At 33.5% G+C, this 15875-nt stretch overlaps 1 long non-coding RNA gene and 1 pseudogene across 1 annotated transcript; one reads left to right on the top strand and one right to left on the bottom strand.

Annotated features, from left to right (window-relative positions):
• Positions 1 to 10290: 10290 nt before the first annotated feature.
• LOC140664999 (uncharacterized) lies at positions 10291 to 11949 on the top strand. Its single transcript, XR_012046523.1, has 3 exons — positions 10291 to 10642; positions 10837 to 10967; positions 11345 to 11949. It is a non-coding gene; the product is annotated as an uncharacterized lncRNA (long non-coding RNA).
• A 979-nt stretch (positions 11950 to 12928) lies between these two features.
• Positions 12929 to 14537, bottom strand: LOC140665094 (uncharacterized; annotated as a pseudogene).
• Positions 14538 to 15875: the final 1338 nt, after the last annotated feature.

Below are 15875 nucleotides of genomic sequence, written 5' to 3'. Positions count from 1 at the left end.
ACGGGCCTGGACATAACATAATTTTATGGTGTGTTTATTATGGAGCGGGTATCTATGTAATTATTTCTGGGTGTTCATTATGCGTTTATACTTGATTTATGTAATGTATGATGTGTGTATTATTGTACCACCGTGTATATAGGTATGATCATTTTGTTAATAAAAAAAATGCGTATGTATATTGTAATTATTATTCATATCCAATAAAATGAAGAAGGGGTTTTAAGAATATTATCGTGTTCAAGTTATTTCGGACACCTTGTATAAGTAAGAGTTAATTAATTAATTGTATATATTTGTGTGTGACTGTCTAACTTTCGTTATCTTCCAGAGTTTTGTTTTTTTTAAATTCTGTATGGGATTTTCATATTGTTTTCATTATAATATATATATATATATATATATATATATATCGTGAGTGGTCCATTTTAATTATTATTGGTTTTAATTGATCACATAAATGTTGTCTGAGTCTTGAGGAGTTCTTGTCAGATCATTATAATTTGCCTTTAAAATATCTGTGGATCATGATTTTTGCAGCGAGTCGCATATATATATATATATATATATATATATATATATATATATATATATATATATATGCGTGTGTGTATGCACCGAGTTATATTCATGATTGATACGTGAAATAATTATAAATGGTAGCTGACCGGATTTTTATTGGCAACCAAATTGGATTCATGGTAAGGAATTATTATGCAGATGATGGGTTTGATCGAGTCTTTTATTATTGTTAAAATTTGAATTTACTGAAATCACTGCGCTGCGGTGGAGTTCGAGTGAAATTGACAAGTTATTATATTTGGGTGACAGAATAATTAGATATATACGTTATTGTGGTATTAATTCGGCTTTGGGACATAAAACTGCATTTAATAGTGAAGGCATAATTATATATTAGAGGTGCGGATTAAAATAAATGAATTATTAAAGTTGAAAATATGAGGTGTCCCTGGAGTAAAATAGGTCTATAACAATGTGCGCTTAACTTTTTATTGCTGGGGCTGTAGCCCTATAAGTTGCTACTTTTTTTTGGTTCTTTATGAGTCGAGGCGCCAGGAAATAGTTAATTAAGGTCACTAGGCAGTTTTTTTATGTGATGTTTAAACCATTAAAAATTGGGTGCTTCTTGATGTTGCGACAACTTTTGATATATTGAGAAAAGTGACTTAGACTGTGCTTAGGAAGTTGCAGTTGCGCATACGAGTTACTCGGCTTGCTCAGATTTAATAATTAATGAAAGTTTATATATAGGGTGTCCCAAAAGTACCGATCGGAGTTTATCATATGAAGCTTATGGAATTTAACCAAAGGAATCGGTCGGTTGTTAAACTCTATTTTATACGAATGTTTCGATAATATGACAATGTTAGTTTATATACCGGGTGTCAATTTATTAAGGTGAACATATGTCGGGAGTTGTATTTCCACTTATTCGCAGTTATGATCTTTTTTTTTGCGTGATTTTAGCTTGTTATATAGATTTTCTTTATATTTTTGTTATACCGGGTGGTGGTTAATTCTCGATGCGTGTGTCTATGGTGATGTGTACGTGTATGTTTGTGTTTAGTAAGAGTGATGACGGCGAGGTGGAGTGAACATTGACTTATATTATCGCTATTACTTAATTAATGCTATTCTATTGACGCGTACTTAATATTATGTTTCCTTTTTATTTTTCAGGTACTGCAACTAGAGTGACAAAACTAAATGGGTAATTATACTGAAATTAAGCTGTTCGACCGATTTAGTAGGCCGTTTCTCTTCCTTTTTTCAGGTGCTGAGGATGCGGACCAAGAGGTGATATACCGGGTGGCCGGAAAATAGGTAAGAATTTTCGTTGCACAACTAATTAATTATTTTCTTTTATTTTTAAGTAGGTGATAGGGGAGAACCAGTGATGGGGATGAAAGAAGAAAAAGAAACAAAAAAAATGTTCTAGCCGGAAACATAATAAAAAGGTATTTATCGGCTTAATCTATTTTTGCTAATAAGTATATGTATATATATATATATATATATATGTAAGAAGAAAAAAAAAAAATTTTTATAGGCGCTTAACGCTTACTATGTCTACTTAACAGATGGCATATGGCGTCAACGGACGGCGACTGGTGTCAAGCGGAGGCGCTGGACGTGACAACTTCAAAGGGTCCAATATATTGATCAGAAAATTTTCCTTTAACTGGTTCTTTCAATAAGAATACGTGATCTCCTTGTTTAAATTCTAGTACGTTTATCATAGTAGTGCTTGCTTCTGTTTTTGGATTGAATTAAATTTTGCCGCGCTTCTTCTTGCGTCTCGCGCAATCGATTAAACAAATCTGTTAAATATTCGGTATATGTAGGGTCTATATTTTCTTCCACTATAGTGTTAGATGAAGATAATCGTGCTATTCTTCCAAAAATTAATTCAAAAGGGGAGAATTTAGTGCTTTCATGTATGCTCGTATTGTATGAAAACATTGCTAGAGCAAGATGATCATCCCAATTTGAGTCTTTGTTAATTTGTGTTTTCAGATATTCTGTTAGGACGTGGTGAGACCTTTTTATTGATCCGTTAGACTGAGGATGATATGCGGTAGTATGATATTGTTTGATTCTAAACTTTTTCGCTAAGTTTCTCATTAAGGCCGTTAAGAAATTAGATCCTTGATCGGTTAAAATGGCTTGTGGGACACTGTAAACACATATGAAATTCTTAGTAAAGGCGTCGGCGATTTTTAATGATGTGGCTTCTTTTAATGGTATTGCAACTGAATATTTTGTTAGTAAATCTTGCATGGTGAGAATATAAACGTTTCCGTTATCAGATATGGGTAATGGACCTATAATGTCCATTGATATTTTATCGAAAGCCGATCTGGGAGTGTCGGTGATTACCATAGGCTGTTTAGTTTTTATTCTAGTTAATTTTTTTAATTGACAGGTTCGACAATTCCGAATAAAAATTTGAATATCCTTTTTCATTGTATTCCAGTAATAGAAGGTTCGTAATCAATTGTAGGTTTTAGTTATTCCTTTATGTCCACTTATTGCTGAATCGTGATATTCGCGGATAAGAGCTGATCTGTCTTCTATATTTGATGTTTGAATAAGATCTTTGCATATAGTTACGCGAATATTAATGTCATTTATATGTTTACTAATTGTTTTTCTACATAAGTCCAAGGGATATTATCGAAAAAGTTAGTTCTCTTAATTGAGATAGACTCTAATTGTAATTCATTTAAAACGTCTATTAATAATTTAATACAATTTTTAATGTTGTCTGGCTCTATTAACGTACGATGATTGAGTTTTAATGGTAAGAATATTAAGGTCTTAGAGTGTAATGTATTTATTTTTGCTCTCTCGTAGGTTACATCTTTATATAGGTAGGAGATTAGATTCTTGTAGCTCTCTTGCACCGTTATCAAGGGGTTCACTGTTCAGAGTTATAAAGATTACGTAATTATCCTTATGCCTTAACAATCTGTTGCGGCTTATTAAAACATTAGCTTTAGAGAATGGGTACTTCTACGTATGGCAAAATATCGGTTAGCATTAACTCTGCTTCGCTTTCATCGCTGCTTGTTTCTAAATCTTCATTGCTAATAACGCTCTCATTACTATTGTAATCTTCAATAATCATTGAGTCGGGAATTGGTTCATTTATAGGTATATTGGGATGCGTTATTACAGGTGAGAGAGTATGGGGGATAACTTCCACAGAAGTTTGGACAGGGGGTTGTGGCATTGAAAATAGAGATTCGTCAGAGTCAGAGTCAGGATCAGGTGGAAGAGAGGGGCTTTTTCTAAAGGGTAGGACTTGGACAGTTGGGTTCCTTAATAATGCATCAGCAATATTATTTAACGTTCCTTTTTTGTACGTATATCATAATCATATTCGGCTAATTTTATTCTCCACTTTAAAAGTTTTGAAGTTGAGTCTTTGATAGAATGTAACCATACTAGAGGTTTATGATCTGTCACGATGGTGAATTTAGTGCCATATAAATAAGGTCTAAAATTATTCGTACAATATACCATAGCTAAACATTCTTTCTCGATAGTCGAATAATTTTGCTCTGCTTTATTAAGTACTCTTGATGTATTAGCAATTGGAAGATTTTTTCCGATTGGGCCTTGACTTAATACTCCGCCGATTACATATCCGGATGCATCGGTTGTTAAGTTAAACGGTTTACTAAAATCTGGATATTGTAATATCGTTTTGTTGCATAATTGGTCCTTGAGATTATTAAACGAGTATTCTTGATCTTTTTGCAATTTGAAACAATTATTTTTCTTAAGTAAATCAGTTAAAGGTTTAGCGATTTTTGAAAAGCTTGGAATAAATCGTCGATAATAACCAACAATCCTAGAAATTGTTTTATGTTTTTAGGATTCTTGGGAGAAGGAAAATCATGGACAGTGGTAACTTTGGTAGGATCTGGTCGTACGCCGTCAAATCCGATAATATGACCGAGGTAAGCTACTTCTCGTCGTAAAAATTCACATTTGTCGGGTTGTAATTTTAAATTAGCTTCGCGTAATCTTTTCATTAATTTGTTAAATTTCAATTTGTGTTCTTTTACTGTCTACTTTTACTTTTACTGTAAGCGTAAATGACTATATCATCCATGTAAACAAAAAGCTCGTTACCTTGTAATCCAGATAGTACATTGTCCATTAATCTTTGAAATGTTGCAGAGGCATTTTTTAATCCAAAGGGCATCCTCTTAAATTGATAATGTCCGTAAGGGGTGGAGAATGCGGTTTTGTGGGCATCATTTGGATCCATTGGTATTTGGTGGAATCCTGAGGCAAGGTCAAGAACTGAGAAATATTTAGCGCTTCCTAATTGGTCAAGTATATCAGTTATGTTGGGAAGGGGATAAGCGTCTCCAATTGTTTTTTCATTAAGGGTGCGATAATCGATGACCATTCGCCATCTTTTATTTCCAGAAGAATCGTGTTTCTTAGGGACGATCCATACTGGTGAATTATAAGGTGAAAGTGAATATTTTATTATATCATCTCTTAGTAATTTAGTAACTTGCTTGTCTATTTCTTCTTTATGCATAGGAAGAAAGCGATATTGCTTGGTGTGGATCGGAAAGTCATCCGTTGTATAAATAGAATGATGGGTTACATGAGTAGTTCTCAATTTATCATTAGGCAAATGCAATCTGTCTAAATTATTATAAATCAGTGTTTGAAGATTATTCCTTTCTTTTTTATTTAAATGTTCTAACCTTAGGAGTTTTAGGGTAAGTTCCGCACTCTCTGGCGATGTTTCAAAAATGATCTCGTCTAACTGAGACGGATTTTGAGTTGAAGGATGGCTCGTGCTCGTCTGATGCCCCCGGGAATCAACAACACTGCAAAAGTCTCCACGTAGGAAAATCATCTTCGTCTTCCTCAGAAGAAGAAGAGGATTAGTAGGAAGAATTAGGATCAGAGACACAACAAACTGTGGCCTTGGATAACCCTCAGGTTCCGTCGGCACCACAAGAAGAATATAGATTCTCTTAAGTATCAATGGTGTCAAATTCCTGGAAGGTGAATGAAGGTATTTCTATGTTAGACTCTTCATCATTAGTATTAAAAAAAGGGAAGTAAGCTTTGCCATGAATATTAGAAACTATCGCGTCTCCAAGGTATAGTTCTTTGATGAAAGTTATTAATGGAAGGTATCCTGTTTTTATTTCAGGATTTGTGATTTTAATGAAGAAAGGACTGTTCTTGGTTTAATGTTAATATATTCCACTTCATCGAATGGAATCGAAGTATTTTCAAGTAGTAAGTGTTTTGTTTTAAAATCAACATTTGCATTTCTATTTTTTTAAAACGGATTACTAAGAATATCGTGTTGCGAGAAAAGTATGTCGTCGGAAACTATGTGAAATTCAGTTTGTCTTCCTAGTACTGATATATAAATTGCACCTAAAGTATTAATGGGTTCGGATGCTATTCCTTGCAATGATTGAATATTTCTTTTATCTGGAAAAATATTAGAATTGACGTATTGTTTCTTAATTAAATTTAAATCAGAATCTATCATAAAGGTGCATGTGTCCTTTAGATCGGGGGATGATAAAGTAACGGTAGGAGCACAAGTGCTTGCTATGAGCCGATGTTTATTTACTTTTGTGTTCCCAGATTTTGATTTTCGGCATCTACGAATCGCACTACTCGAGATGAGTTTGGGCGTTCCTGTTGAGCAGCGTCCCGGCGAACGTCTCCTTGTACCGGAGCGCTCTGACAGTTTCCCTGATTGTCAAGAAATTGATTAGAAGAGTTCATATCCCCGGTGAGTGATTATCTATAAGCTAATTTCCGGCATTCTGTAATCAAATGTCCAGGAGTTTTGCAATAACGACATATTTTTTCAGTGGGAAAATTTGGACCAGGTTGTCCAGGAACTAATGGTTTAACAAAAGGGGCAACGTTATTACACGTGTCGTGTACTCTGGGGCGGAAATGGGAGAAGCTGTTGGGCTACGCAAGGTTCTGAAGAATACGAGGACTATAGGTAAGATCTGCACGAGGGGTAGGAACAGATCGTGTAGGAAAAGCAATTCTTTTACGTTGATTTTCAGTTTTTAAGGTTTTGCTTAATTGAATAGCTCCAACGATTGCATCTTCCAGACTGTAATATCCTTCTAATTTTACACAAATCAATAAATCGGGCGGAAGACCGTTAATGAAGCTTTCTAGAGCTCGCGTCTCAATATTATAATGAAGCTGTTCACTCATTTTACCGTGAATGGTGATTTCACCGTCTATAATCGCGGATCTTAATTCTTTAACTCTTTCAATATAGTCGAAAATATTTTCATTTGGTTTCATATAAACGTTGGCAAGTTCCTCGCGATATTGATCGACCGATTTGTTAGGACCAAAAATCTTCTTCAGTCGATTAGTTAGATCGGTTAAATTATGGTATTCTATTCCCTCTATTGCCGCGTAAGCATGTCCTTGTAATTTGTTTATTATTAATGGTAACAAATATTCTTCTTGCCACGAAGGAATTAAATTTAACGCTCGTTTGCACGTTTTACAGAATTGGAATACGGACTTTAAGACTGTCATATTTGGAAATGGAATCGATTATGTCTTTAATACGAATGGGTGAAGCCAATTGGATGATCCATATTCAAAGGGATATTTCTGGAGGCAGATAGAAGAGGCGGATTGGTATTATCAGCTGGAAGTTTGGAAGTCGAGGAGATATTTATATTGCCAGGTAAGGGGTTAATAGGCTCCTGAGATGGCAAATTTCTTATATAATCTTGTAAGTTAGATACACCCTGTTGTCGCATCTCAGATACCTTTTGTTCTAAATTATTTAATTGATTTGGTAAAGTTTTTAATGAGGATACTTCTTGTCGTAATAAGCTTAATATCGAACTGAGGCTATTTATATCGACAGCAGCGTTTTGCTCTGCTTCAAATCTTTCCTTAGAAATTTCAAATTCTTTATGAAGGATTGTTATTAATAAATTGATTTTAAATTCTTTTATTCGTAAACAACGATTGATCCTTTTTGGCGATCCCACCGCTGCCACCAATTTATGTTACGTGCTGTGACCCAATGTTATCGTCTACCTAGGTGTCAATAACAGGGTTGCTCTTTATTTAGTTTTTTGGGTAATCTGTCAAAATTAGCTATACCCAGGGCTCCGCCGAGAGCAGGATCAATAAGTTCTACGAACTAATAAATCAGGGGGTTTTTTTTATTGATCTAGAATTATGATAATTGAAGCTTGATTTAAAAACTCTTTAATAATGTTATCTAAATTGTAAATAATATTTTCTTTATTTTTTTCTATAAATTGGATTAAGGTCTCTAATATAACTTCAGGGTCCACAAAAGTGTCTTGTTGAATTTCAGTGTCAGTTGTTTAAGGTCTCATTTATTCTTAATTTATTTGGAGCTAATTAAAAGAGATAGGGATAAGATTTATGTCTTTTGCATGCAGGTGTTGAGAATATTATAGATATTTGAATTTTAAAATTTAACGAGTAATGATTTTTTGACACCCGGTATATAAGAGATCTATATAGGGTGGCTTTAAAGTAAAGTATCATCTCTATTATTTAGTAGTGGGTATTAGGTATTATCTTAACCTGTTAATAAGAAATTTGAAAATTCTTATTATTAATTTATTTAATTAACTATTATAGGGAGTGATTTGGAGAATCGAGATTGGGGGCAGATTATCATCAGTTCGAGTCTATTACAATGGAATTGGTCCGGCCTTCCTAAGATGGACCAGTAAAAACAAGATGGCTGACATCTTATAAACAAATGGAAGTATTTCGGAACCTATTAGGGGTAAGCTTACGAAAATTTGCCTATAAGGTCGTCAGGAAATGTTGCATAAAATAGACGTTTCAAATTATATTTTTGCAGGTGCAAAAACTGTGATCTATTGAATAGTAAAATTCTAAAGTTGTCTCAATTTAGTTAAAATTTTGTATAAATCTTAGTTTAATAGTAGTAAGGGTATTTGGAATCCTTAAGTCAAAAAATAAAAAATTTAAAAATGGCGGCTAAAATGTGTAAAATAGGCTAAAAAGCATATCCTCGAAGTTTTGGGCAAATTAGAAATTTTTGTTAATTATTTATTTATTTTGCTATAAATTTTTATGTTTTTTATTGTTATTATTAAATACTATTGTTAATTGATTATAAGGAAAAATTTTGTTGGAAATTATTAATTTATAGATAGAATAGGATAAATGAGAGAAATTTCTAATATCGTATCCCCGATAGATCTTATGTTATTCAATTTTACAAGTAATTTGTTAATTAACTTATGTTGGAAAATAATATTTGTAATTGTACAGGAGTCTAATTATAATGACTTGACTAAATTTTATATGAAAAAGATAAATTGTTGTTTGAAAAAATATTTTTTTTTTATAAATTTAAATCTAAAAGGTCGTTTTCAAAAGGTTAATATATATATGTGTTAATATATATATGTGTTAATGGGTGTACATAGAGTTTTAATTTTTATATCCTAGTTCCTCAGGTCGTAATCAATTGGTGGACCAAATTTGATCCTTTAATGCAAAGTGGTATAAGAGTAGTAACTCTAGGAAGTTATGTAGTTTATGGCTTTTGGAGGAACATATGGCCTAAGACGTGTCAGAAATATTTATTATTTTAACAAAGAAATCGGCGGTTATTTATGGATCTTTGGATAAGGAGGTAAGGTATGTGATTATTAGTTTCATATGGAATATAAATTTTGTTGTTTAAGTAATTATTGTAACCTGTATTAATGAATTATATGAGAACAGGTTAACTATATTAATTGTTATTAGTAGGAATTTATTATGTGTTTTTTTTCTTGATTGGTAAAATTGATATTTTATTTAGTAAGATTTTCAACTAATAAGAAAATGATAAATTTTATAATAAATATATAAAATTTATGTATAGGTATGTTCGCAATTGAGTCTAGGGGGAAAAAGAAAGAATATTACTAGATCGAGCATGAATATGAAAAGATAATGAATATTTATGATCACTATGTTAATTTATTGTTCTGGGGGAAGACAAAATTGATTTAATATGAATTGTTAATTAAATTGACGCAAATTAATTTATGAGTTTGGACAAATTATATCTATATAGTAACGAATATAAGGGAATCAATTATTTCATTTGTATGGGAGATTTTATGATACATGAATACTTTGAATTGATTTCTTATTTTATAACAAAGCAATTATTATTATTAATATTATTATTATCCTTATGATTAAGTATATATGTACTAAATAAAATATATGTCTTTGCAGATTTGATATTAAGTAGGAAGATGTCATCCAAAATAAATGAATTCACACTGGAATATGGTTCATTGGAGGCCGGCGATATTATTTATTTCAAAATCACCGTCTCCGATGGAAAAGGGAAATGGGTAGTATGAGAATAAAATTTATTGTTTCATAAGTACTTATACGTTTGTCTTAAAAATTTGAATAATATTTTACTTATCTTAAAGGTCTTATATGAAATTATTATTATCGTTAATAAAAAAATTTTATAAAATATATATATATATTTATTTTGTTTTATGGGTTATATATATATAGGAGCTAAGGTTGGAACAGTTTATTATATGAGCAGTAATATAAATGTATTTGTAAAAATATTACTATTATTATGTTTTATTTATTATATTTTTTTTATATATATATTTAACAAAATTTTACGTGTTTTATATTCGAAAATAATATTATGAAATGATATTGATAATACTTTAATATAGTGAAAGCAGTTGGTTATATTATTTGAGTGATATTCAATTTTGAATATGATAAGTCAATAATAAGGATGTATATAATGTGATGTGTGCGTGTGTGTTTGAAATTATGACTTACCTTTATTAATGCTTCTAGCTTTGCTGATTTTCCTGGGCTTTCTTCTCGTACACTGGTCGTCGTGGATCTCCCTCAGAGATGTCACTAGCAGGGGTTGAGGCAGGACACAGCTCGATTTCAACCAACGGTCCGGGCCAGCCAATAAATTCGAAAGTTCGTCGCGAGATGGGAACTCCGACCGAGTCAGATGTAGGAAGTTGGTCGAAGAGTTCTACGACAATTCTTCGATTGTCTGGTACGCTAACTGGATTGTCTTTTATGTCTTTTCCTACTTGGCTGAGGCCGTTATCACTATTCAAAATCTGTCTCTGTCGTCGTAAAGCGGCACGTAATTGTCTATGTCGTTTACCGGCGCGACGGGAACCAGGCATTTACTATAAATTATAATCAAAATTTTATTCTAATTTGAGAAATTATTATTCATTATAGGCTGACAATCTGGATCAAGCGACATTCAAGCAGCTCATCGACTAAGTCTCAGCTCTGCTCGAACTAACACGAGGGGCACGTCACTCTGCTCTATCCCAGGCACGGGTCTCGTTAACGCTCAAGATCCAGACGTACGTTAAATATTTAATCAATATTAAATTACTTATAGTAAATACTGGTTGAGGATGAAGGATCACTATTTTGAAATAATAAACTTGTGAATATCGTGAAATAAGCAACTATGTATTTGAAAAGCTTGAAAATTTTACAGAAATTGCGAGTATAGTAATGATTGATTACAATTTAAAAGTAAAAGGTACAACCGCACTGTACCAGAAATTGGAAATTAATTAACAATAAAGTAGTAATTCTAAATTATAAAGTAGAGTGAGTCGTAGCTCTAAATTATAATATAAGACGAGTCGCGAAGACGAGAAAATAAAGTATTATTAAAGATCTACCTTGACGATACAAAGTAGCTGACGAACTAAGTTAAAATTGATTTTAGGACGCAGTGAATAAAGACTCGGAGACGACTTTCTTATTGCGATGATTTAATACGGCTGCTGAATTTCGACTGTCTTCGTCCGCAAGATCGACTGACTTCCTTCGGTCCGTCCCCACTGCAGGGTCGCCTCCCTCCAGATATCCGGTGGACCCAAGATTTCCCGGGTTGGCTACTTCGTCCGGATGGAGATGGATTTTTGGATCCTGGTGAGGGAATTCTCCGCCTTCGAAGACGTCAGAAGCGGCGAGCTCTTCTTAATCTTAAGTTGATATTCAGCGGTGAATATTAAAAGTACGTTGCTATAATATTTAGCTTCGTCGAGTCGATGCGTCGAGAGATAGATATAATATTCGGTTTCACTGAGTCTCTGTGTCGATAGATAAGAATAATATTCGGTTTCCTCGGGATCTGTGTTGGCATAATATTTAGTCTCACTAAGTCTTTGCGTCAATAGATAAGAATAATATTCGGTTTCATCGGAGTCTTTCTCGCCGCCGCTCATTGCGTCATCACGCGAATGAAAGGCTCTTTGTATTATAAAATAATTTCGCACTCTTATATTATAATTCTTTTTACAGCAAGAGAGACTTATTAATTTAACTATAGCAAGAGTTAATATTCATTCCTAAAATTATTATATCTTAATATTTCTTTTTTTCCACTTCTTAATTTATGCTTTTATATTTCTTTTAATTTTCTCTCTTGTTGTATCACATATTTCTTATTGATATGTCTACTTTTATAATAGTATCTATATGGAAGATTTAATTAATGCAATTAATTTATAATTCTTTTCTATCGTGATTCTTTATGGTTTTACTTTAGCATAGGAGGCTAACTCTCTTTTACATATATATATATATATATATATATATATATATAGACATATATGTATATAGTAATACTTGTCATACGTTATGCTTTTAGATTATTACTTTTTCATCAATTACACTAAGAGAAAGTCTTCCATGTAGATTTACATGTTGATACATAAAATTAACTTAGAAAATATATTACTTATATAAATTTACGTACACATATATATCTCTGAATGCTAGTGTGCGTATATCTTTTGAAATATGCTCTACTAAATAATATTTCTTTTTTTTCTTATTATTTTCCTTTTTATTATAATTATGAAAATGTAAGATTTATAATTGATAAAGCGATTGTTAGTATGATTTAATTTTGCTATACTAATATAATTAATTTGCAAGTATTTCTGTTACGATCGCGTAATTTATTTATTGAATTTCAACGATTCTGATATTACAGTAATATATATTTCTATATATTTTAGTAGAGAAAATTTTAACTTCTATTTAGAAAATCAATATATAGTAGTCTAATGATTGCAATTTTATGATTTCTTTACTAATAAGGGTCAGTATTATTTTGTTAATACTTCTATGTAAGCAAGCAGTATCTAATTTAATAGCTATATAATACTGTGCTCGATTAAATATTTTATTAAGCTGAATTTGAAAGATATACGTATATCTCATCGCATATTTTATAATATTTCTAGCGGTATGTTTATTTTATGAAAAATTAAAATTTTTTGCGGGACGTCACATCCCCCCCTTATTTAAGAACGAATTCCCGATGTTATCGAAGGGATTTGTTCGATATCGTTCAATCACTCTCGAAGGTCAGTGTAAACAATGGGAATAGGGGTGGTTGTATTTACCGCTGTTGCATTAACGATAGTTGACTCGATTTTGGGTGCTGTCGGTGTTACTGGTGGAGGATTCATTGGCTCCAGAGGAGATTGATCTTCTTCTGGCTCTGTTTCTCGTTGATTCACGGGTTCCGTGCTAGGTGAAGTAAGAGGTGTGTGAGAGAGCTCCATACGGCGCCTAGCAGGTGTAGACTGCATCCGTACACAGTGTGAAGGGCGTATCCATGGATTGCTGTGTCAATAGTCAGTTTAATTAGTTGTATAATTAGGAATACTCCAAGAATTCCGGCCGTTACTGATCCGAAGGTTACAAATCCGCCCCAAATTCTTGAGACAGTATTCGAAGCTATTTTCTGGAGTGATTCCTCATCTAGCAGACTGTATATAGAGACTTCTCTGGGTACGACAGCTTGTCCTGTCATCCCACGGGCTATTTAGAAGTGCTGGTTTCTCTGCAGGAAACATAATATGATCTCGTAAATTTTCTATATCCTTTTCAATATATATTCCACTAATGGCTAATGGACCCAGGGTGAAGTATTTCCAACTCAAAGAGGTCATCGGATGTAATCGTTGTGGAGGTAATTGTATGACTTGTGGATCTGGGGTGAGCTGGATCCATGTATCATCTATGCGGTAGAGTGTTGGTAGTTCAAAGCTACTTTCTTTTTGAGTTCCGAATTTGGTGAGTATCCTTGATTTTGGCGTTAGAAATAGTGAAGCGTTCCTTACTGTTACAGGGAGTTCGGCATAACATTTTTTTGTTCTCCGGATTATAGCGTCAACGGGAATACATTTTATTACATGAATTGCTTCGCCTGCAGTGACAGCCATGTATCCTGGTCCTTTCAATAATCGATAGGCGAATTCGTCAGGCAGTAAGATGGCAAATGATAAGGTGTTAGTTATTACATCTTTTTCCAGCTCGCGTTTCTGTTGAATGACATTTTGGTAAAGAGATGTCATTTGATGTCGTATATGTTTCTCTACATATACGAACTTCGAGTTCATATATGCAAAAATATCAAGATTATCAATTGGGATTGTTCCTCTTTCGGTGAAAGCGTCTCCCTTTTTAGTTTCCAGTATAAAGAGTTTGGGATGCTCTGTACGAAGAAGTGTGTATCCGCACAGTGGCTGCTCTCGCGTTCTTGTCAGAGCAAAAGTTATGTCTTGTGTTGTCAGGCTGTATACAATAGGTGATTTTCCTTCGCTGGTATCGTCCGTGGTTTTGATAGCAGGTCCTTCATATAGAACATCGTATTGATGAAAATTACATGAAGAGGTAAGCATCGGTTCCCAATAGGTATATCCATCCTCTGAATCGATGCAAAATCCTTCACTGAGCGTACAAATGGTTCCTGATTTTAGCATTATTTTCCAGTATTTAGTTTCACGGCGACATAGGCTTATTTCAAAGATATTCTGGCGACAGCTTGCACGACAACGTCGTCCCATGTTCCATAATGGTCGGAATACTGCGTGCCTTTGCATTTCCCATCGTTGCTTACGCTTCCAGCCATGGTGATGCTGTATGAGGCGGTTTGGTTGATTCGGATGCCGTCGATTAAGACTCTTGCTCCTAGCGAAAGAGTACCATCACGAAACATTCGTTTGCACTGTGAGTGTCCGGTTTCATGTATATAGTCAGCACGTCCGTTATGCACGATGGAAACATGTGAATGCATGCCACAATAATATATAGTTCTTGAAATTTCAACCTTACATTGTATTATATACGCATGATTATAGTCAGATAATTGAAGGAGTTGAATATAAGTATCCGTAGAGTTTGATGTTTTATGCGGAGGATTGCATTCTCCCACATCCAACAACGAAGCCGATGTGATATTTAAATGTCGCCTTCCGCAATCAAAACCGAGAAAAGCGAGGGAGGTTTGCGCAGTGAATAATAATACTAAATGATACATCATTTCTGTAAGTAAGCAGATAAAATTTATTATTTATACATGTATATGTGTATGAATATAATATATATATATATATTTTTATTTTATTTTATATTTTATTTTATTTTAGATTTCCATCTCATTTGTTGGTTCATATATTAATAGTATCTTTACTTCTGTATTATCGCAATCATACAACAACTCTTCTACATTATTTGGATCTAATTCTCTTTCTCTGAGTACGCAACATATTGCTAAATAATGCATGAAGCAAGTGGAACATTCTTTTACAGAAGTATAGGTAATTATATCATTTCCGCAAATATAACATCTTTCTTCTTGAAATATACCACTATACATGCCGTGGAATTGTATAAGTCCGTACGCTTGAAAATTTTGTTGAATTAATCTGAAGCAAGTGACGCAATATCGATTATCTTCAACTTTGATATACTGAATATTATAACAATGATAAGAGAAAATTCTAGGACAATGCGTCAGAATATAAGGCGGCTTATATCTATAAGGTTTACACATTTTGTGAATTACTATTGCTTGTGACGTCCCGCAAAAAATTTAAATTTTTCATAAAATAAACATACCGCTAAAATATTATAAAATATGCTCGCCGCTTCTGACGTCTTCGAAGGCGGAGAGTTCCCTCACCAAGATCAAGAATCCATCTCCATCGGACGAAGTAGCCAACCCGGGAAGTCTTGGATCCACCGGACGCCTAGAGGGAGGTGACTCCAGAGTAGGGACGGACCGCGGAGCCTCAGTCGAGTTTGCGGACGAAGTCAGTCGCTTTAACACCTCCGAAATAATAAGTCGCTTTAACACCTCCGAAATAATAAGTCGCTTTAACACCTCCGAAACAACAAGTCGCTAACAACCCTTCGAACCGTTAAGTCGTATTATAACATCCGAAGTGAACAGTCGC

The sequence above is a fragment of the Anoplolepis gracilipes genome, chromosome 4, assembly GCF_047496725.1.
Source record: "Anoplolepis gracilipes chromosome 4, ASM4749672v1, whole genome shotgun sequence".
Taxonomy (NCBI): Eukaryota; Metazoa; Arthropoda; class Insecta; order Hymenoptera; family Formicidae; genus Anoplolepis; species Anoplolepis gracilipes.
This window is presented reverse-complemented; position numbering and strand designations above follow the sequence as displayed.